The sequence below is a fragment of the Scyliorhinus canicula genome, chromosome 5 (genome assembly GCF_902713615.1).
Source record: "Scyliorhinus canicula chromosome 5, sScyCan1.1, whole genome shotgun sequence".
Taxonomy (NCBI): Eukaryota; Metazoa; Chordata; class Chondrichthyes; order Carcharhiniformes; family Scyliorhinidae; genus Scyliorhinus; species Scyliorhinus canicula.
Window position 1 is genome coordinate 60,313,069 of NC_052150.1, and position 22,601 is coordinate 60,335,669.

At 49.7% G+C, this 22,601-nt stretch overlaps 1 long non-coding RNA gene across 1 annotated transcript in view; it reads left to right on the plus strand.

Moving 5' to 3' along the window:
• Window positions 1–1,466: 1,466 nt before the first annotated feature.
• The window catches only part of LOC119966015, a 183,987-nt gene continuing 162,852 nt past the window's right edge, over window positions 1,467–22,601 (plus strand). Inside the window, exon 1 of the long non-coding RNA XR_005460658.1 lies at window positions 1,467–1,542. This is a non-coding gene — a long non-coding RNA (uncharacterized LOC119966015). The remainder of the gene's footprint in view (window positions 1,543–22,601) is intronic.

Below are 22,601 nucleotides of genomic sequence, written 5' to 3' on the forward strand. Positions count from 1 at the left end.
GGGTTGGGGGCACCCACATCCCAGCCCCCCTCAAACCGGCCATACTTCTGTATTAGCTACCTTCCCGAGGTCATCGTTTAGCACCCAATGGGGCCCCACAAGGCATCCATTGCCATCAAATCTCATACATCTGTGCCACAACTCCCTCCACACTAGCTTCTAGCTCCCTCCCACCCCTCCCCCCCAATTTAAGCCGAAGTAAGAAAATAACTAAAACTGCATTTCCCTCATTCCATCGCCATGTTGTCGCCACATTTCTTCCATTTAATAGCCTCCCTGCTAGAATGGTGGCCCCCATCCAAGGCCCTCACCTGTCCCGGTGCTCCCTCGGAACCCTCAAACCTGACACATCAGAACCCTGTCTCCCCCTCCACATCTCCTCCCCGTAAACCCAAACCCCCAACGTTAGAGAAATAGGGAAGAGAATAATAAAGGGGAAGAGGGGAAAAAAGTAAAGAAACGGCAACCAAATTGTTCAACAGCACAGTCCAACATATTTACAATCTCCCGATCTCATGATCAAGCAAAAACGTGCTCGCTTCTTCTGGTTGAGCTCACTCGGCTAAATTGCTGGCTTTTAAAGCAAACCAAGCAGGCCAGCAGCACAGTTCGATTCCCGTACCAACCTCCCCGGACAGGCGCCGGAATGTGGCGACTAGGGGCTTTTCACAGTAACTTCATTGAAGCCTACTCGTGACATTATGCGATTTTCATTTCATTTCATTTCATCTGTCCATGTAGAACTCCTGGTTCTGGTACGTGATCCACAGTCGAGCTTCTTACAATACCCCAAATTTCACACCTTCCTTGTGTAGTGCCGCCTTAACCCTGCTAAATCCAGCCTATCACTTAGCCAGCTCCGCTCCTCAATCCATGTAAATTCGGACCAGGTTCCCTTCCCAAGTGCATTTATTCCTCTGCCTCACCCAGTGCAGAATTTTCTCCTTATCCAGGAATCAATGCAGGCGCACCACCATCACTCTCGGCTGCTCAACCGCCTTCGACTTCTTCCTCAGCGCTCTGTGCGCTTGGTCCACCTCGAGGGGTCGATCAAAGGCCCACTCTCTCTCCCATCAGTTTATCAAACATACGCACAACATAATCTGTGGCCTGTGAACCCGCGATCCCTTCTGGCAACCCTACCACACTGAGACTTTGGTGTCTCTCACGATTCTTGAGCTCATCTACCTTCTCACGGAGCTTCTTCTGACTCTCCGCTACCAAGGTGATCTCCGCCTCTAACAAGGCTAGCCGGTCCTCCTGGTCGGCCACCGACTCCTCCATATTTTAAAGTGATGTTGCCTGGGATTCCAACCTTTCAACAGCCGCTCGAATTACTTGTCAGTTACCCTGGCAAGATCTTCTGAGGTTTCAAGCCTCTGATTCTGAAATTTGTGTGTCAGAAAGTCGACCAGTTGATCGGTCAACCACTGCGCCGGAAGTGCCGTCCCGGAGCCCGCCGCTATCGCACCTCCAGCCACGCTCGGAAAAAATCTCCCGGTCTGTTTGTTGCCGCCTTTCTTTTGAAGTTCTTCTGGTCAGGTAAGAAGCAGACATACCCCGGTAGAGAAGATCTCGCACCCCTCACTGTTCCATTGCCTCTTTTTTGTCGTTTGTCCGCATGTGCGGGTGCTCGGGACCAAAAAGTGCTTCCACGTGCGGGAGCCACCAAGTACGCTAGCGCCTTTGCCATGGTTACCACCGGACATTGGGTTTCTGTATTCATGTTTGTTCCAAGTTGGAACAAGGTAATTTTAAGAGTCCAATCACGTGACGCATTGATGACATCGGCAGCCTTTGGGGCCTGCAAGCGAGCTGTCTATCCTAACAACCTGCCGAGTAAACATAGTTTCAATGAAGCTCGTGTTTGTTTGTACCTTTGTGGTCGGTAAGCCTAATCTTTCAAAATGCCATACCCTACTCCGCTCATAAGTTTCCCTGTCTTCTCCATCCGTCCACATTTTCCACACTCCGATCTGTCGAGGCTATTGCAGAATTTATATAATTTTGGAAGATGACAACCAAAAAATTAAATCTAGGTTTGTGACTTTGCTGGTAGGTTTCCACTCTGAGCGCGTAGATTATATCACAGTGAGCTACAACGGCATCGAGTAAACTCCCCGGGGAGCTGTGGGAGACTTTTGGGGCAGATTGCCGAGCAGCCATCACTTCCCGACGACCTGCAAAGTGTGGCTGGTGTGCGCTGGGGTGGCCATTAAATGTGGCACATCGCTGAGGTGATGGCGGGGCGGGCCAACTAGACGCAATCTCATCAACGATACAGCCTGGAACGCATGGCTGAAAGTGTTTGCCACTAAGTTCCAGCACTATAAGGTGCAAAAAGTCACCATTGCCATTGGCAGACTCAATGCTGCTTTTCCCACCTATCATCAGCCTTTGCCGATTTCCGTAAAGTCTCGCCTCTAGTTTGATATCAGATTTACAAAGGAGTATGAGCATGTTTTGGGCATGTTTACTTGAGCTCTGATTATAGTGGGGTTTGCTCGGAATCCCTGATGTAGGAAGCTGAGTTTGTCAGCGGTCATATGCGTTAACCCGTACCGGGTGCGCGGTGGTGACCCATCAGCCCAGTTTTGGTTTGCTCTTTGTGGGGCCACAGCTGATCTTGCCCCTCATTGTGACAGCTGATGGGATCCCCCCCCCCCCCCCCCCAAGGAACAGGCAGAGGGACCGTTCAGCCCCTCTGTTTCTTACCCCCCACCTTGGTACTTCTGCCTCACAGCATCAGGGTCCCGGGTTCGATTCCCGGCTTGTGTCACTGTCTGTGTGGAGTCTGCACGTTCTTCCTGTGTCTGCGGGGGTTTCCTCCGGGTGCTCCGGCTTCCTCCTACAAGTCCCAAAAGACGTGCGGGTTAGGTGGATTGGCCATAATCAAATGTAATAAGTGGGACACCCCTGGGTGGGATTACGGGGATAAGGTGGAGGTGTGGGTTTGGGTAGGGTGCTCTTTCTAAGGGCCAGTGCAGACTCGATGGGTCGACTGGCCTCCTTCTGCACTGTAAAAAAAAAATTCCAAAAATGTGGTCTCCAACACAATTCAGGTGAAGTGATAGCAGCAGACTGAGAACAGCTCTGAGGAATTTCAAGGCCATTGTCTCAAAGCACTTACACAAGAGCAATTACCTAGATATCGAAGTAAATGCGTTCTATATGGAACTGAAAGTCTTTTTTCAGTTGGCATCGGTTTACTGCTTAGATCACATCAAGCAGATTTATTAGACAATGTTCTTTCTGGTAACTGCAACAAACAAAACTATTCACAGTAAAAGAATGCATGAAGACAACTAGCTGTATCTCTGTTATCAGCTCCAAGGCTAAGATTTTCAGTTGGGGAATGCACATCTGCAATTCAAGCACAGATGTCAATCAGCACCATAAATCTTTTTATAGGGCACTGGAAAACCTCTATGCCAGCAGTACATTCACAAAATCAACCTTAATAATTAGTTTTCTTTTCCTTGTAGCCCTGCATATTTTCTTAAGGTAATAATCAATGAAAGCCACGATTGCATCTGCATCTACCAAACTCTCAGGCAGTGCATTCCAGGTCCTAACCAATCATTGCATTAAAAGATTGTTCCTCCTGTTGCCTTTGGTTTTTTCTGGTTATTAATAAATGTTTGAAGTAATGATCAGTTAAATCTACAAACATAAAGTGCTCATAAAAATAGGATAGAACACAAATGGAATAGAGAAAGAAAATCTGGGCATGCCATTTTATGTGTGTGAATAATATGTACAGTTGCACTCTGTAATCTCCAGACATCATTGATGCATCTGCCATGAAGTTGTTTACTTGATGTAAAGAAACTGATACCATATATCAAAGCTACCAGCATTCACAACCATCTCTTCAACTTTGGCTATAATCCTATTGTGGAAAAGGGCCTACGTGCAGAATGTTAGAGAGTCTTGTGTGTGAATTTGCAACCATTAGATCAACATTTGATGAAGTCGTTTCAACAAGTCTGATTGCTGCAAGAGAGAATATTATAAAAAGGCAAACAGGATGAGACTTTGCTCAATGTCAGATTTTACAAATGATCCTCACCCGTGTTGAATTGCTAATAAGTACTAATTTGTGAATAATTAAAACATTTCAAGTAGGGCAGCACAGTAGCACACATGATCAGCCCTGTGGCTTCACAGCACCAGGGTCCCAGGTTCAGTTCCCCGCTGGGTCACTGTCTGTGCAGAGTCTGCAAGTTCCACTCGTGTCTGCGTGGGTTTCCTCCAGGTGCTCCGGTTTCCTCCCACGGTCCAAAGACTTGCAGGTTAGGTGGATTGGCCATGATAAATTGCCCTTAGTGATCAAAAAAGAAAGGTTAGGGGGGGCTATTGGGTTACAGGGATAGGGTGGAAGTGAGGGTTTAAGTGGGTCGGTGCAGACTCGATGGGCTGAATGGCCTCCTTCTGCACTGTATGTTCTATGCTCTATGTTCTAAGCCATGATCTTATAGGGAGGTAGTATTGTTACTGGACTAGTAATCCAGAGACTCAAGGTATTGCACTGGGCACCCGGGTTTGAATCCCAGCATGGCAGATGGTGGAATTTGAATTCAATAAAACATCCGTAATTAAAAAGCTTAGATTGAAGAATAAAAAATGAAACCATTCTCGATTGTGGTAAAAGCCCATCTGGTTCATCAATGACTTTTAGGGAAAGAAACTTGCTGTCCTTACCCGGCCTGTTTTACCTGTGACTGCAGACCATCAGCAATGCGGTTGACTCTTCAAAGGCCCATTAAAATGCCCTAGCAATAGTCAGGGAGTCTGATAGTAATCGCTTCGTTGAGAATTTGAAGGTAGTTTCGCCAGCACTCCGGGTTGAGGGCAGGGTCAAGGGAAATGCCGATTTGGGGGAACCATAGATTTGAGCCAGGGAAGTGGGATGGAAATTTACGGAGATGCGAGGAGAAAGGACTTAGGACACTAAAAGATTTGTTTCTTGGGGGTCGGTTTGCGGGATTGAAGGAGTTGGGAGTGAAATATGGGCTGGAACAGGAGGAAATATTTAGATACATGCAGGTTCAAGACTTTGCCAGAAAGGAGATACAGATCTTCCCAGTAGAGCTGGCTTCCACATTGCTGGAGAAGGTGCTGACGACAGGGTGACTGGAGAAGGGGTTATTTTGGAGGAGGGGAAGGCGCCGCTGGAAGGGATCAAGGCAAAGTGGGAGGAATAGTTGGGAAACGGTATGGAGGAGGGGTTCTGATGTGAGGTACACCAGAGAGTAAACGTCTCCACCTCGTGTGCGAGGTTGGGCCTGATGCAGCTGAAGGTGGTGTATAGAGCACACCTTACAAGGGCGAGGATGAGCTGACTCTTTGAGGTGGTAGAAGATGTGTGTGAATGTTGTGGGGAGTGCCCCACAAAACACGTTCATATGTATTGGTCATGTCCAAAGCTGGAGAATTACTGGAAGGAGGTTTTTAGGGTAATCTCTAAAGTGGTGCACGTGAAACTGGACCCGAGCCATATTCGGGGTGTCGGACCAGCCGGGGTTGGAAAGGGGCGCGGAGGCAGATGTCGCCTTCGCCTTGTTGATCGCCCAAAAGCGGATCCTGTTAGGGTGGAGATTCAGGGGATAGCATGGGGGTGGTGAGAGGTTGGTGAGGGGGGTGGTTGGATTTGGTGTGGCAGTCATTCTCTCGAACTCTGCCTTTAGTTTATCCCTTAATGGCGCCAGCATATATTTTGGTGCATGAAGTACAGGCTTTGCATCTTCCTTCAATTGAATCTTGTAGGTGTATGGCAATGTACTAAAACCTTGGAGTATTTCAGGGAAATCATTCAGTATGGAGCCTCCTGAAGGATGAGGGCCTGTTGCAGCACTGTCTGCACGATAGACTTGTCGGCGAGCTGTAGCTCCTCACACGCCCCACAGAAAATGTCAACTTGTGCAATACCATTTGGGTAACTATTTTTTGTGCAACCCGCACCTTTTTTACATTGGACAGGTTGATGAAGTTGGCCTGAGCACCAGTCAGTTTGACTGTCATCACTTTGCCATTTATCTTTAATGACACTGTCCAGTTATTCTAATGATTCTCTGCCTTCAATTCACTATTGCAGCAGACTGGTACATTGTTTTTAAATTCCTCCTTGGCCACACTCCTCTCTATCTTTGAAAACTGAGCATATTGTGCATTTTCCAGTTTCTTTGTTCTACCATTTGACAGCTATTCCTTCAGTTGCCTCGGCCCTGAATCTAGAATTGCCTCCCCAAAGTCTGCATATCTCTCTTCCTTTATGTCTCTGATGTGTTGGGTAAGCTGGGTCTGTGAGGACTGCGTTTACTGCAGTGGTGAGAGAGACAGGCTTCTAACACTTGAAGAAATGCATCTCGATTTTATTGAACTCTTAACTATCATACATACTTTAACTGTGGGTTGACACTATGCTGAGTTGACTGGAGACCTGAGGCTAACCTGACCAGACTATCTTCCTACCACATGGTGTATGTTCTAGTTGTTGCTCACAGGCTCTGACTATCTCAGAGGCTGGATCCCAAGAGAGCAGGAAAACTAGTGCCCTCTGGCTTTATAGTGGTTGTGTCCTGTCTGGTGATTGACTGCTGGGTTCTGTGTGTTCATTGGTCATCCTGTGTGTCAATCACTGCCTGTCTGTGCACCATCATATACCTGTGTGTATATTATGACATTATTTTTTTTACTTTAAAAAAATATGTACAGGTCAAATAATAGTGAGTGTGTGTGTGTAGGAGCCTGACTAAAGTATGTGAACGTATTTACATGGGAAGGTGTCTAGTGCAGATAGAGGGCAGATAATAAATTAGGAAGAAACAATATGTACAGATGTGTAAACGGATCACAAGGTAATGCAACATTCAGTCTATAACTTCAGTCTCTGTGGCGGGCGACGATGAAAATGAAATGAAAATCGCTTATTGTCACGAGTAGGCTTCAATGAAGTTACTGTGAAAAGCCCCTAGTCGCCACATTCCGGCGCCTGTCCGGGGAAGCTGGTATGGGAATCGAACCGTCCTGCTGGCCTGCTTGGTCTGCTTTAAAAGCCAGCGATTTAGCTCAGTGAGCTAAACCAGCACCGGAAGGCAGCCCTGCATGGCCGGGGCGGGTCCGCACATGCAAACGATGGCCGTCTCCACGCCGGCGCCGAGCAACATAAGAACATAAAAACATAAGAACTAGGAGCAGGAGTAGGCCATCTGGCCCCTCGAGCCTGCTCCGCCATTCAATTAGATCATGGCTGATCTTTTGTGGACTCAGCTCCACTTTCCGGCCCGAACACCATCACCCTTAATCCCTTTATTCTTCAAAAAACTATCTATCTTTACCTTAAAAACATGTAATGAAGGAGCTTCAATTGCTTCACTGGGCAAGAAATTCCATAGATTCACAACCCTTTGGGTGAAGAAGTTCCTCCTAAACTCAGTCCTAAATCTACTTCCCCTTATTTTGAGGCTATGTCCCCTAGTTCTGCTGTCACCCGCCAGTGGAAACAACCTGCCCGCATCTATCCTATCTATTCCCTTCATAATTTTAAATGTTTCTATAAGATCCCCCCTCATCCTACTAAATTCCAACGAGTACAGTCCCAGTCTACTCAACCTCTCCTCATAATCCAACCCCTTCAGATCTGGGATTAACCCAGAGATTAACATGGTGGAGACCTAAAGCGAACCCGCGCGGACTATCGCGGATGCCCGCCGATTGGTTGCCCCGATCGCGGGCCTGGACCAAATGGAGGACCACTGGAGTCAGATTCCCCCCGCCGCCCCACCAGGACGTCCACCGTGGCCGCAGGTCCGATCTCCCGCTGGGTGGTACCAGGTTGGAACCACGCGGGCGGGACTCGGTGGAATTCAACGGGAGTTCGGCCGGTCGACCAGCGCCGTGGCGACTGCGCGGGCGCGATTGACGCCGATTCTCCGGTCACTGGCGAATCGCGTCCCGGCGTCGGAGCAGCATGGCGGGAATTTCCCACGTCCCCGCCGATTTTCCGACCTGACGCGGGCTCGGAGAATCCCGCCCTATATCTTAGACTAAACGTCTGATCAACTGTCCCTAATGTCTACATTTTGGCTCATTGGCAAATGTTTTAGAACATAGAACAGTACAGCACAGAACAGGCCCTTCGGCCCTCAATGTTGTGCCGAGCAATGATCACCCCACGTAACCCGTATACCCGTAACCCAACAATCCCCCCATTAACCTTACACTACGGGCAATTTAGCATGGCCAATCCACCTAACCCGACTGTGGGAGGAAACCGGAGCACCCGGAGGAAACCCACGCACACACGGGGAGGACGTGCAGACTCCACACAGACAGTGACCCAGCCGGGAATCGAACCTGGGACCCTGGAGCTGTGAAGCATTGATGCTAACCACCATGCCACCGTGAGGCCCCATTTTATGATTATGTTTATTACATTAAGGATACCACACATATGTGTGAACTGTTGATCTTTTAACATGTATTTCCCAGAGGTTTCCTCATGTCAGCATAATCAGAAGTCTCAAAAAACCCATCAATCATTAGTTCCTATGAATCATTCTTAGAATTAATACATAAAATATAGTACTCTAATGGTTGTCTGGGCTCTCAGCTAAGTATACAGAATGAAGCTTTGCAGAGAGCTCAGGGGCGGGAGTCACCGATCCTGGGGCTATGTGTTGACGCCGTCGAAAAGGCCAGAGCATTTTACGATGACATAATCTGGCCCCTAGGAGCAGCGATCCTGCGTTGCACAGGGGGGCAGTACGGCACTGGAGAGTCTCACGCTGCTCCAGCTGCCGATACGAGCATCAGCACAGGTTCGCGCATGCGTGCCACGGACGGCGCGAGTTCGCACATGTGCGCCTCAGCTGGCGTGGGTTCCCACATGCGCGTGGGTTGCCTTCTCCACGCCGGCCCCCAGGCAACATGGCGATGCCCTACACGGGCCCGGCGCGGAGGAACATAGGTCCCCCCCCCGGGATAAGCCAGCCTGCCAATTGGTACGCCCCGATCGGTAGGCCCCGATCGTGGGCCAGGCCACTGTAGAGGCCCCCTGGAGTCGAATTCCCCCCACCCCCCCACCAGGATGGCCCCCGCAGCATGAACACCGAGGACCTGCTGGGTAGGACAGCATGCGAACGGCGGCAGCGAGACTCGGCCGAACTCGGCGGGCATTCAGCCCGTCGAGCACGGAGAATGGCCGGGCGCGAATCCCGACCGCCGCCGCGCCATTGGACCGGCGTCAGAACGGCATCATGTGATTTGCTCCCCACCCGGCGATTCTTCAACTCGGCGCGGGAGCTGAGAATCCCGCCCCAGACATCGATTAAGCTTATTGAAACAGCAAAACCTCAGAGAAAACCTTGTCTGATTTGCAGTCAGGATCTTTGACCTCTGCTGTGAATTTCACAATGTTTCAAAGTGGTTAGCACTGCTGCCTTACAGCGCCAGGGACCTGGGTTCAATTCCAGCCTCGGGTCACAGTCTGTGTGGAGTCTGCACTTTCTCCCCGTGTGTGTGTGTGGGTTTCCTCCTGGTACTGCGGTTCCCTCCCACAGTCCAAAAATGTGTTGGTTAGGCAAACTGGCGATGCTAAATTGCCCCTTAGTGACAAATGGTTGGGTGGGGTTACTAGGATACGGGTTTAGAGAGGGGGCCTGTCCCAAGGTAGGTTGCTCTTTCAGAGGGTTAGTGCAGATTTGATGGGCTGAATGATCTCCTTCTGCAATGAACGGGTCTATGAATGTTAAGTGGGTCAAGGGTTTGTGATTTTGTTGTTGATACTTTCAGGTTCTGGATAGTTTGTAGCGAACTGATTTTCTTTTCAACATAGGAAAAGTTTTGAATGATTCACTTTTTTTCCAAAACTTTTTCTTATACACCCTACTGTCACTCCAAGGTTCATTGGTTCTGAATGTGTATAGTGGACCAATAGGCATGGAAGTGGCAAAGCTTCTGCACAGGCTTTTGAGGAGTCAGGAGGTGTGTTACTCACCACAGGATTCCTAGCCTTTGACCTGCTCTTGTAGCCACAGTATTTATATGGCAAGTCCAGTTCAGTTTCTGGTCAATGCTAATCCCCCAAGATGTTTATAGTGGAGGATTCAGTGATGGTAATGTCATTGAATGTCAAGGAGTCATGAATGGTACTAATCATTGTCTAGTCATCAACGAACATCCCATTTCTGACCTTATGATGGAAGGGAGGTCATTGATGAAGCAGCTAAGGTGGTTGGGCCTCAGACACTAAGCTGAGGAACTCCTGTAGTGATGTGCGGGAGCCTAGACTCCTCAGAATCCTCAGCTAATGAAGCAGTCCATGTCTAAATGCAGCAAGACCTGGGCAATATCCAGGCTTGGGCTGACAAGTGGCAAGTTACATTCACGCCACATAAGTGCCAGGCAATGACCATCTCCTACCAGAGAGGATCTAACCATCGCCCCATGACATACAATGGGGTTACCATCACTGAATCCCCATCAAGCAACGTCCTGGGGTTACCATTGATCAAAAACTGACCTGGACTAGCCATATACATGTTGTGACTACCAGAGCAGGACAAAGACAGGGAATCCTACGGCGAGTAACTCAGCTCCCAACCTCTCCAAAGCCTGTCCACCATCTACAAGGCACAAGTCAGGAGTGTAATGGAATATTCTCCACTTACCTGCGTGAGTGCTGCTCCAACAACACTCAAGAAGCTCAACATTATCCAGGACAAAGCGGACTACTTGATTGCTCAAAAGAGAAAATGCTGGAAAATCTCAGCAGGTCTGGCAGCATCTGTAGGGAGAGAAAAGAGCTAACGTTTCGAGTCCGATGACTCTTTGTCAAAGCTAACAGACAGAGAAAGTGGGAAATATTTATACTGTGGAGTGAGAATGAAAGATGAGTCATAGCCACAGAAACCCAGGGAAACCGGGTGCTATTGGCCACAGAAACTAAGGGGAAAGAGTGCTACTTGATTGCTCCACCTTCCACAAACATTCAAACCCTCCACTACTGGGACTTGTGGGGGGAGGAAATCCATGCAGACACAGGGAGAACGTGCAGACTCTGCACAGAGAGTGATTCAAGCCGGGAATCAAACCCAGATCTCTAACTCTGTGAAGCCGCAGGGCTAACCACTATGCTACCGTGCCGCCCTTGTGCTAACATGCTGCCGTACCATCTAGAAGGACAAGAGCAGCAGATACTTGGGAACTCCAGCACCTGGAGGTTCCCCTCCAAGTCACTCACCATCCTGACTTGGAAATATATCGCCATTCCTTCACTTTCGCTGGGGCAACATCCTGCAACTCCCTCCCTAACAGCACAGTGTGTGTACCTACACCTCAGGTGCTGCAGCAGTTCAAGAAGACAACCAACTTCTGAAGGGCAACTCGGCATGGGCAATAAATTCTGGCCGAACCAGCGACGGCCACACCCCGTAAATGAATATAAAAATAAAAATAAAAGATGATTGACCCCCAACAACTACAGCCATCTTCCTTTGTGCCAGGTATGATTCCAACCAGTCGAGGGATCACCCCTGATTCCCTTTGACTCTAGTTTTGCTCGGGTTCCTTGATGCTATAGTCGGTCAAATGCTGCCTTGAATTCAAGGGCAGTCACTCTCACCTCATCTCTGTAATTCAGCACTTTTGTCCATGTTTCTTCACTACTATTGGCAGAATATTGTCAGGGTCTTCAACCATTTTCTGACACGACGTGGCGTGAATTGAATTGGCTGAAGCCTGACATCTGTGATTCAGGGGACCACTGGCGGAGGCCAAGATAGATCATCTGCTCAACACTTCTGGCTGAAGATTGTTGAGAATGCCTCAGCCTTGTCTTTTGCACTGATGTGCTGAGCTCCTCCATCACTGAGGACGGGGATACTTGTGGAACCTCCTCTTCCAATGAGTTGTTCAATTGTTCACCACCATTCACAGCTGGATGCTGCAGGCCTGCAGAGCTTAGATTCTATCCATTAGTTGTGAAATTGCTTAGCTCTGTCTATTACTTGCTGCTTATGCTGTTTGGCAAGCAAACTTTCCCAGGTCCTCACCTAATTTTTAGGCTTGGTGTTGCTGCTGGAATGCCCTCCTGCACTCTTCATTGAGCCAGGGTTTATCCCCTAGCTTGGCGGTAATGATACAGTGTGGGATATCATAGAATTATAGAATTTACAGTGCAGAAGGAGGCCATTCGGCCCATCGAGTCTGCACCGGCTCTTGGAAAGAGCACCCTAGCCAAGGTTAACACCTCCACCCTATCCCCATAGCCCAGTAACCCCATCTAACACTAAGGGCAATTTTGGACACTAAGGGCAATTTATCATGGCCAATCCACCTAACCTGTACATCTTTGGACTGTGGGAGGTAACCGGAGCACCCGGAGGAAACCCACGCACACACGGGGAAGATGTGCAGACTCCGCACAGATAGTGACCCAAGCCGGAATCGAACCTGGGACCCTGGAGCTGTGAAGCAATTGTGCTACCACAATGCTACCGTGCTGCCCCCTATGCCGGGCCATGAGGCTACAGATTGTGGTTGAATACAATTCTGCTGCTGATGGTCCACAGCGCCTCATGGATGTCCAGTCTTGAGTTGCTAGATCTGTTTGAAGTCTGTCCCATTTAGCATGGTGGTAGTGCCAAACAACAAGATGGAGGGTATCCTCAATGTGAAGAAGGGGCTTTGTCTCCACAAGAATTGTGTGGTGGTCACTCCTACCATTACTGTCATGCACAGATACATCTGTAGAATGCAGCATGATAAGTTCAAGTACTGTTTTCCCTCTTGTTGCTTCCCTTACGATCTGCTGCAGTCCCAGATTAGAACATAGAACATTACAGCGCAGTACAGACCCTTCGGCCCTCGATGTTGCACCGACCTGTGAAACCAATCTAAAGCCCATCTACACTCTTCCATTATCATCCATATGTTTATCCAATGAGCATTTGAATGCCCTTAATGTTGACGAGTCAACTACTGTTGCTGGCAGGGCATTCCACGCCCTTACTACTCTCTCAGTAAAGAACCTACCTCTGACATCTGTCCTATATCCATCTCCCCTCAATTTAAAGCTATGTCCCCTCGTGCTGGACATCACCATCCGAGGAAAAAGGCTCTCAATGTCCACCCTATCTAATCCTCTGATCATCTTGTATGCCTCTATTAAGTCACCTCTTAACCTTCTTCTCTCTAACGAAAACAGCCTCAAGTCCCTCAGCCTTTCCTCATAAGATCTTCCCTCCACACCAGGCAACATCCTGGTCTCCTCTGCAACCTTTCCAATGCTTCCACATCCTCCTATAATGTGGCGACCAGAACTGTCCGCAATACTCCAAATGCGGCCGCACCAGAGTTTTGTATAGCTGCAACATGACCTCGGCTCCAAACTCAATCCCTCTACCAATAAAAGCTAACACACCGTACGCCTTCTTAATAATCCTCTCAGCCTGGGTGGCAACTTTCAGGGATCTATGTACATTGTCACCGAGATCTCTCTGCTCATCCACACTACCAAGAATCTTACCATTAGCCCAGTACTCTGTATTCCTGTTACTCCTTCCAAAATGAATCACCTCACACTTTTCTGTATTAAACTCCATTTGCCACCTCACAGCCCAACTCTGCAACTTATCCATGACCCTCTGTAACCTGCAACATCCTTCTGCACTGTCCACAACTCCACCGACTTTAATGTCATCCGCAAATTTACTCACCCATCCTTCTACACCTTCCTCCAGGTCATTTATAAAAATGACAAACAGCAGTGACTCCAAACAGATCCTTGTGGTACACCACTAGTCACTGAACTCCAGGCTGAACATTTCCCATCAACCACCACCCTCTGCCTTCTTACAGCTAGCCAATTTCTGATCCAAACTGCTTAATCACCCTGAATCCCATGCCTCCCTATTTTCTGAAATAGCCTACCATGGAGAACCTTATCAAACGCTTTACTGAAATCCATATGCACCGCATCAACTGCTTTACCCTCGTCCACCTGTTTGGTCACCTTCTCAAAGAACCTATCTATATCCTGCTGTATCCTCTGACAGTCCACATCGCAAACCGCAATTCCACCAATCTTTGTGTCGTCTACAAACTTATTAATCGGACCAATTAAATTTTCCTTCAAATCATTTCTATATACCATAAACAAAGAACAAAGAACAAAGAAAACTACAGGACAGTAACAGGCCCTTCGGCCTCCAAGCCTGCGCGCGGACCATGCTGCCCATCGAAACTAAAATCTTCTACACTTCCGTGGTCCGTATCCCTCTTTTCCCATCCTATTCATGTATTTGTCAAGATGCCCCTTAAATGTCACTATCATCCCTGCTTCCACCAACTCCTCTGGCAGCGAGTTCCAGGCACCCACTACCCTCTGTTTAAAAAACTTGCCTCATACATTTCCTCTAAACCTTACCCCTCGCACCTTAAACCTATGCCCCCAGTAATTGACCCCTCTACCCTGAGAAAAAGTCTCTGAATATCCACTCTGTCTATGCCCCATATAATTTTGTTGACCTCAATCAGGTCACCCCTCAACCTCCTTCATTCCAGTGAGAATAAACCAATTATTGAACCTCTAATCATAGATAATGCCCTACATACCAGGCAACATCCTGGTAAATCTCTTCTGCACCCTCTCTAAAGCCTCCACATCCTTCTGATAGTGTGGCGACCAAAATTGAACATGATACTCAAAGTGTGGCCTATCTAAGGGTCTATACAGCTGCAACATCACTTGTCAATTTTTATACTCAATGCCCCGGCCAATGAAAGCAAGCATGCCGTATGCCTTCTTGACTACCTTCTCCACCTGTGTTGCCCCTTTCAGTGACCTGTGGACCTGTACTTCCCAGATCTCTCTGACTGTCAATATTCTTGAGGGTTCTACCTGTGTTAGATCTTCCAAAATGCATTACCTCACAATTGTCTGGATTAAACTCCATCTGCCATCTCTCCGCCCAAGTTTCCAAACGATATAAATCCTGCTGTGTCCTCTGACAGTCCTCATCGCTATCCACAATTGCACGAACTTTTGTGACTTCCACAAACTTACTAATCAGACCAGTTACATTTTCCTCCAAATCATTTATATATACTACGAACAGCAAAGGTCCCAGCACTGATCCCTGCGGACACCACTAGTTCCAGCCCTCCAATCAGAAAAGCACCCTTCCATTGCTACTCTCTGCCTTCTATGGCCTAGCCAGTTCTGTATCCATCTTGCCAGCTCACCTCTGATCAGATGTGACTTCATCTTTTGTACCAGTCTGCCATGAGGGACCTTGTCAAAGGCCTTACTGAAGTCCATAGAGACACCATCCACTGCCCTACCTGCATCAATCATCTTTGTGACCTCCTCTATCAACCTCCTCTGACCAAACTCTATCAAGTTAGTGAGACACAACCTCCCCTTCACAAAACAGTGCTGCCTCTAACTAATACGTTCACTTGTTTCCAAATGGGATTTGATCCTGTCTCGAAGAATTCTCTCCAGTAATTTCCCTACCACTACGTAAGGCTCACATGCCTAGAGTTCCCTGGATTATCCTTGCTACCCTTCTTAAACAAAGGAACAACATTGGCTATTCTCCAGTCCTCCGGGACATCACTTGAATACAGTGAGGATCCAAAGATTTCTGTCAAGGCCTCAGCAATTTCCTCTCTAGCCTCCTTCAGTATTCTGAGGTAGATCCCATCAGGCCCTGGGGACTTATACACCTTAATATTTTTCAGGACGCCCAACACCTCTTCGTTTTGGTTCTCAATGTTTTAAGAAGCCCTCCTGGATGCTCCTTACAAACTCTGCCCCGCCCAAGCCCCTAGCACTAAGTGAGTCAAGGTCAATATTGGGGAAATTAAAGTCTCCCATCACAACAACCCTGTTGCTAAGTTACTCACCGTAGGATTCCCTGTCTTTGTCCTGCCCTGGTAGTCACAACATTTATACGGCTAGTCCATCCCACGGAGAAGCCTGGAGGCCCTGGAGCACCCATAGGAAGGAAGAGCGAATGGGGCCCGTGCCGGTGATTCCTGCAGGGGAGGTGCCGGAACACCACAGTACCTCAAACCCCCAAACCCCTCCTTCTGACGCATACGACAGGCAGTGGGCAGAATAGGATGGCACCACTCCCCTTAGGCCATCCTAGTAACTGCTGGGCCCATCCAGGCCCAGTAGCTCCTGAGGACAGCCACCAAAGGGGACCCTTGTCACAGGGATGGATTTGCAGCAGGCTGCCACCACCCCTGATGCACTTCCTGGACGTTGTGTTGGGGCCCATGAGGCCAGAAAGGTATATACCAGTTAGATTTGCTCGGGATAGCGTTAGCTGCCACGGCACAAACCTTTATAGTGATGTTATTTGCAAAATATACACTTGTGCAAAAAAGCTCCAAACTACCTTGGTGTTCTCTCAGGAGGGTGTGAAGAATGGGCTGGGCTGCTTGCGGGGGTGGGGGGGGGGGGGGGCTGGTGGGGGGGAGATGGCCGGACGATGGAGGCGGTCACAGACTGGAGACATGTTGGATCTCGCACTTCGCCTCGTTACTCCGCCCCTCCCCCTCCCCCAACCCACCCACAGCCCCAAACCCCACCACAGCGCCAACGGGGGGGGGGGGGGGGGGGGGGGGCGGTCATGTGAGGGATGGTTGGCCGCGGTGGGATGGGATGTATGTACTGTCGGCCAGGCCTCCTAGTCAGTGAACTTGCACGCGATCAGAGCGTCCTGCGCCCCCCACCTCCCGGCACCACATTCACACCACCCCAAGGGTTCGGTGGCACCGTGTGATCGAATGGTGAGCACATGTTCAAGGATCAACCAGGCGGGCGCTGGAAAGAGCTGCCATGGGCAGGAGCCAGACATTATCAAACGATGCGGAGCACCAGGGCTCATTGCAGAGTGGATTGTCATCATCCTCCATTCCATGGACCAGACCCACTCGGCGGGATTTTCCGCCCCGTCGCGCCACATTGCTGCCTGAACCCACAAGCGGGATTCTCCATTTCGCCGTAGGGAAACCCCCGGGCTGCCGGCAAAATGGAGCATCGCACCGGCGGAGAATCTCGCCCAGTGTTACTGCCAACCCAGGGGCTGCACCCACAGTTAGCAATCACAAAGTGGGTTGCGGGGGGGGGGGGGTTTAGGACGGGTGGTCATGCGAGGGATGGTTGGCCGCGGTGGGATGGGATGTATGTACCGTCGGCCAGGCCTCCTAGTCGGTGAACTTGCACGCGATCAGAGCATCCTGTGCCCCCCCCCCAGCCCTGGCACACGCGTTGTGCGGCCTTCTGTGCCTGCCTGGGCCCCATGTTCTGCCCATCCTCCACGTCCTCCTTGTCGGACGTGGCCTCGCATTCACCCCACCCAGCATGTTAGCCCTCTGCTGCGCGACCTTGTGGAGGAAGCAGCAGGCCACCACGATGCAGGAGACTCCTAGCACTCTATTGAAGGGCCCTTCCAGAGAGGTGCAGGCATCTGAACTGCATCTGAAGAATGTCGAAGCACTGCTCAATCACGATCCTGGTCGCTGCATGGCCGTCATTATAGCAGGCCTCTGCATTGGTTTCTAACCTTTGGATAGTTATCATCAGCCACCACCGCAGCGGATAACCTCTGTCATCCGGGGATGTGTCGAGCGAGCCAGGATCAAGGCATCGTGCACACTGCCCGGGTATCGGGCGCAGACGTACATGATGCGCAGCTCATGGTCACAAACCAGCTGCACCTTCATCGAGTGGAACCCCATTCAGTTTGTATCATGGGCCGGTACTCGTAGGGGACATGCATACATCGATCACCCCCTGGTCCTGGGGTACCCAAGTGTTAGCGGTGAACCCCGCTACCCGGGCATCCTGGTGGGCTCATTGCACATTGAACTTGATATGTTTTCCAATTGGGCATAGAGGGCCTCCATTACAGCATGATTGCACCTGTGCACTGAGCTCTGTGAGATCCGGGACAGGTCCCAGCTCAGGGCCTGGAAGGACTCCATGGTGTAAAGGTTCAGGGCGACCGTCACTTTGATGGCCATTGGGACTGAGCGTCCTCCCCCATACCCCCACTGTTCCAAGTGCACCATGATCCAACAGATATGTCGCACTGCCCCATGCTCAGCCAGACCCTTCGACAACATGCCCAGTCCGACACGTCCTCGATTGACACGCGCTGCTGGTACACACATGGTCAAATGCGGCTCCTCTTTCCCATCTCCTCCTCAGCCTGTTGGGTGAACGGCTCTCCATTCTCACTGTCTGGCTCCAGTTCCTCTTCCCCCATGTCCATGCCCACCCCCGGCTGTTTCCCCTGGGACTCTGCCCTCTGCACCGCACCCTGTGCCCCATCGGTATCCAGTATCGCAGGGGCCTCTGGCAGCACCCGTCACTGCCGGTAAGGGTACCGGTGGCTGACACTGCCCATCCCGGTGGTACTCTCTGCAGTCCCATCCGCCGCCCTCCTGTAGAGGCTACTGTGGGTATCCCCCTTGGGTAGTCTGTGTGTTGCCCCACTGTGAAACACAGTTGTGGGGGAGGGGGGTGTTGGTGGAGTGATGGGAGTGGAGTGCAGGGGTGAGAGGTGGTGCCACCAATACAGCCAGTGCCACTCTGCGCAATCACGGCCCATGGTGTGTGGTCACTGAGGTGCGCAGCAAGGCTGCAGCAGTGTAGATCCGTGCCTGGACATCCCAGTCTCTGGAGGGGTTACCCCGACCCCACTACCTATCCCCTGGTCCTGGCAGTTACCCCCCACCGCCCTCAGTCAGCCCTGCCAGCGGCAGGATCGGCACCCCACGGGATGGTCTCTGGGAATATGTCCTACCTCCTCTCCCTCCCTCAGGAGAGGTCATCTTTGTGACCTCTTCAAAAATCTCTATCGTGTCTTACTAACTTGATAGAGTTTTTTGAAGGCGTCACAAAGATGCTTAATGCAGGTCGGGCAGTGGATGTTGTCGATATGGACTTCAGTAAGGCCTTTGACAAGGTCCCTCATGGCAGTCTGGTACAAAAAGAGAAGTCACACAGGATGGATACAAAACTGGCTAGGTCATAGAAGGCAGAGAGTAGCAATGGAAGGGTGCTTTTCTGATTGGAGGGCTGTGACTAGTGGTGTTCCACAGGGATCAGTGCTGAGACCTTTGCTGTTCGTAGTATATATAAATGATTTGGAGGAAAATGTAACTGGTCTGATTAATAAGTTTGCAGACGACACAAAGGTTGGTGGAATTGTGGATAGCGATGAGGACTGTCAGAGGATACAGCAGGATTTAGATCATTTGGAGACTTGGGCGGAGAGATGGCAGATGGAGTTTAATCTGGACAAATGTGAGGTAATGCATTTTGGAAGGTCTAATGCAGGTAGGGAATATACAGTGAATGGTAGAACCCTCAAGAGTATTGACAGTCAGAGAGATCTAGGTGTACAGGTCCACAGGTCACTGAAAGAGGCAACACAGGTGGAGAAGGTAGTCAAGAAGGCATACGACATGCTTGCCTTCATTGGCCGGGGCATTGAGTATAAGAATCGGCAAGTCATGTTGTAGCTGTGTAGAACCTTAGTTAGGCCACACTTGGAAAATAGTATTCAATTCTGGTCGCCACACTACCAGAAGGATGTGGAGGCTTTAGAGAGGGTGCAGAAGAGATTTACCAGGATGTTGCCTGGTATGGAGGGCATTAGCTATGAGGAGCGGTTGAATGAACTCAGTTTGTTCTCACTGGAACGACGGAGGTTGAGGGGCGACCTGATAGAGGTCTACAAAATTATGAGGGGCATAGACGGAGTAGATAGTCAGAGGCTTTTTCCCCAGGTAGAGGGGTCAATTACTAGGGGGCATAGGTGATGGAACCATCAATTCACCAGACACGTGTTTCCGATATGAATCTAGGCTTTAATCGACTTACTACAGAGCCAGCCTGTTACCCGTTGATGAACTCTCAGTGAACTGCAGGTTGACTCTGGACAAGGGTATTTATACAGCAGCAGTAGGGGGAGGAGTCATGGGCGGAGCCAAGGGTGGAGCCCTGTACAAGCTCCTGAGCAATCCCATAGCTACTCCCCGTAGTGGTCGGATAACGCTACTGCGCTTACAAAGACATAGTGTGAATTATCTAGTTACATTCACCACAATAGGTTTAAGGTGCGAGGGGCAAGGTTTAGAGGAGATGTAAGTGGCAAGTTTCTTTACACAGAGGGTAGTGGGTGCCTGGAACTCGCTGCCGGAGGAGATGGTGGAAGCAGGGACGATAGTGACACTTAAGGGGCATCTTGACAAATACATGAATAGGATGGGAATAGAGGGATACGGACCCAGGAAGTGTAGAAGATTTTAGTTTAGACCGGCAGCATCATCGGCAGAGGCTTGGAGGGCCAAAGGGCCTGTTCCTGTGCTGTACGTTTCTTTTTTCTTTGTTGTTAGGAGCCACAATGCCTGTTTCCTGATTTGTAAAACCACAAGTGAAACCCGCCAACGGTAAATCCCCCTGACGGAAGCAGCTCATCATGGGACCCCGTGGAATACCGGGTCAGGCCCATTAATGATATGCTAATGCCGTTTACTCGTAGAACGCATTGACGCTGCTGTTGAGTCACCGGAGCATGGCATCCCATTGGGCGCCTGCTGCCCGGCTACGATTTTCGCCTCGCTCACGATTCTCCACACAATCGTGTTTCATGATTCTAGCGTCGCTGGACGCAAATTCCCACACAGTAATATGTTAGCCCTGCAATTTCTTTAATTTATTTCTCCTGGCCTTCTTAAATAATGGATCGAGTACAGAACATCTCTTCACTATAGCTAAAATATTATAGAAAGACTCTGCTCCTCTATTTAGAGACTATAGTACAGAAACGTGATTGACATATGTATGAAGACAGACTCGTGTAGTAGTGACCTAGACAAGGTTCGTGAAACCTGCTTTAATTTACAGCCAAATGACATTGGGATGTATCCCAGCACTTGATTAGGCTGCCTGATAACAGATTATTTATCTTCAGTATCAATGTTTAATGTGACCTGTTCATGCTTTATTTGGTATCATTATTCAGTAATTTGTCAAAGTGCGTTGACGATATAAACATGGTCATGACAGATTGGAAGGAGTGTGGGCTATAACCCGTGTCTTAGGCAGTCGAGCTTGGATATCATAGAGAGAGTTTTCCCAGGATGTTGGAGGTGGGTTCAAAGGTGGCAGAGCAATGAAAATGGGCAAAAGGTGCTTCGGGCTAGTAACCACACAATAATCATATTACCTCCCTCTGGATATCCCAGCGACAGATTATCAAGTGAGGTCAGAAATCCCGATGGGTGAAATGTGTCGCCAATTAAGAAGCCAATGAAGAGCCATTTTACAAATGCAAGAGCTATTCCCCAATGATGCAACACTGTGTAATAATGCAAGAAAGTGGGAAGTGAGTGCAGAGTGGGCGGTCATCATGAGCAGGAGTCATTACAATACTATTAATTTAATAAGCCTGTATCCCTCTGCATCAAAAACTTCTGAAATAAAATGGGTGGGATTCTCCGTTGGCCGAAGACCTTGGTCTTTAGGTCTTTCAGGGAGGGTGAACCTCCTTGTTACCACGTTTCTCCCTGTACAGGGAGGCCTGTGCTTCCTCGAGTAGGAGGCCCTCTTCCCCATTCCATTCCTGTTCCCCTCAAGCTCTTCTCTCTCTGGTCAGCTACCTCTATCCCCCCCTTTTCTGTTCCCCACACTCCCTTATTTCCCCTCTCCCCTTCCCCCCATAGCCAGCTCTCCCCCCCCTCCCCTCCCCCTGTCCAGGCTGGCTGCTGGTTGTAAGCAGGTCTGTAAATAGGCTTGTGAATTTGCTCCATGTGGTGTGGAATCTCTGCTCGGACCCTCTTAGGACCATCTGAGAGCCATTCCGAGGCCCGGGCGGTGCTGCCGACTTCCACCCCAGCCGAATTCTCCGGCTGGAGATCAGAGTGGCGAAGGCCAGGGCTTCCGCCTCTTTTCCTGTCCAGAGCTCTGGTGCTCTGACACCCCAAAGACCATCACAGACAGGCATGGCTCCATCTCGAGTCCAAGTCTGTCGTCCACATGCCTGTCCTCTACCATCGGCATCCCTCCGTCTCTCTCCCAAGCCTCAAATGTCATATCCATCCCTACCGGTGCGAACCTGTGTGTATTGCAGATGGGGGCCCCAAAGGACATCTTGCCCAGTTCAAAATGGCGCCTAAACTATTTCCACGTCCTTAGGGTGGCTCCTACCACTGGGCTTCTGAAGTATGTGTGTGGGGGGCCGGGGGTGACACGGTGGTCAGCGCTCGGAGAGGGGTCCCTATGCAGGAGTTCAGACCCAGTCTGCCTCCGGCTCCCTTAGCCACAACCTCACCCTCTCCGTGTTGAATGGCCAGTGATAGAACAGAAGATTTGGTAGGGCCAGTGCAGCCCTCGTTGTCAAAGAGATTTCCGTATTCGAGGCACTCTTCCCTCCTAGACGAAGGCCATGATTAATTTGTCGACCTTGGTGAAGAATGATTTGGGGATGAAGATCGGGAGCGATCTAAATACGAAAAGGAACCTAGACAGCACGTTCATTTTGATCATGTGTACCCTTCTGGCTAGTGAA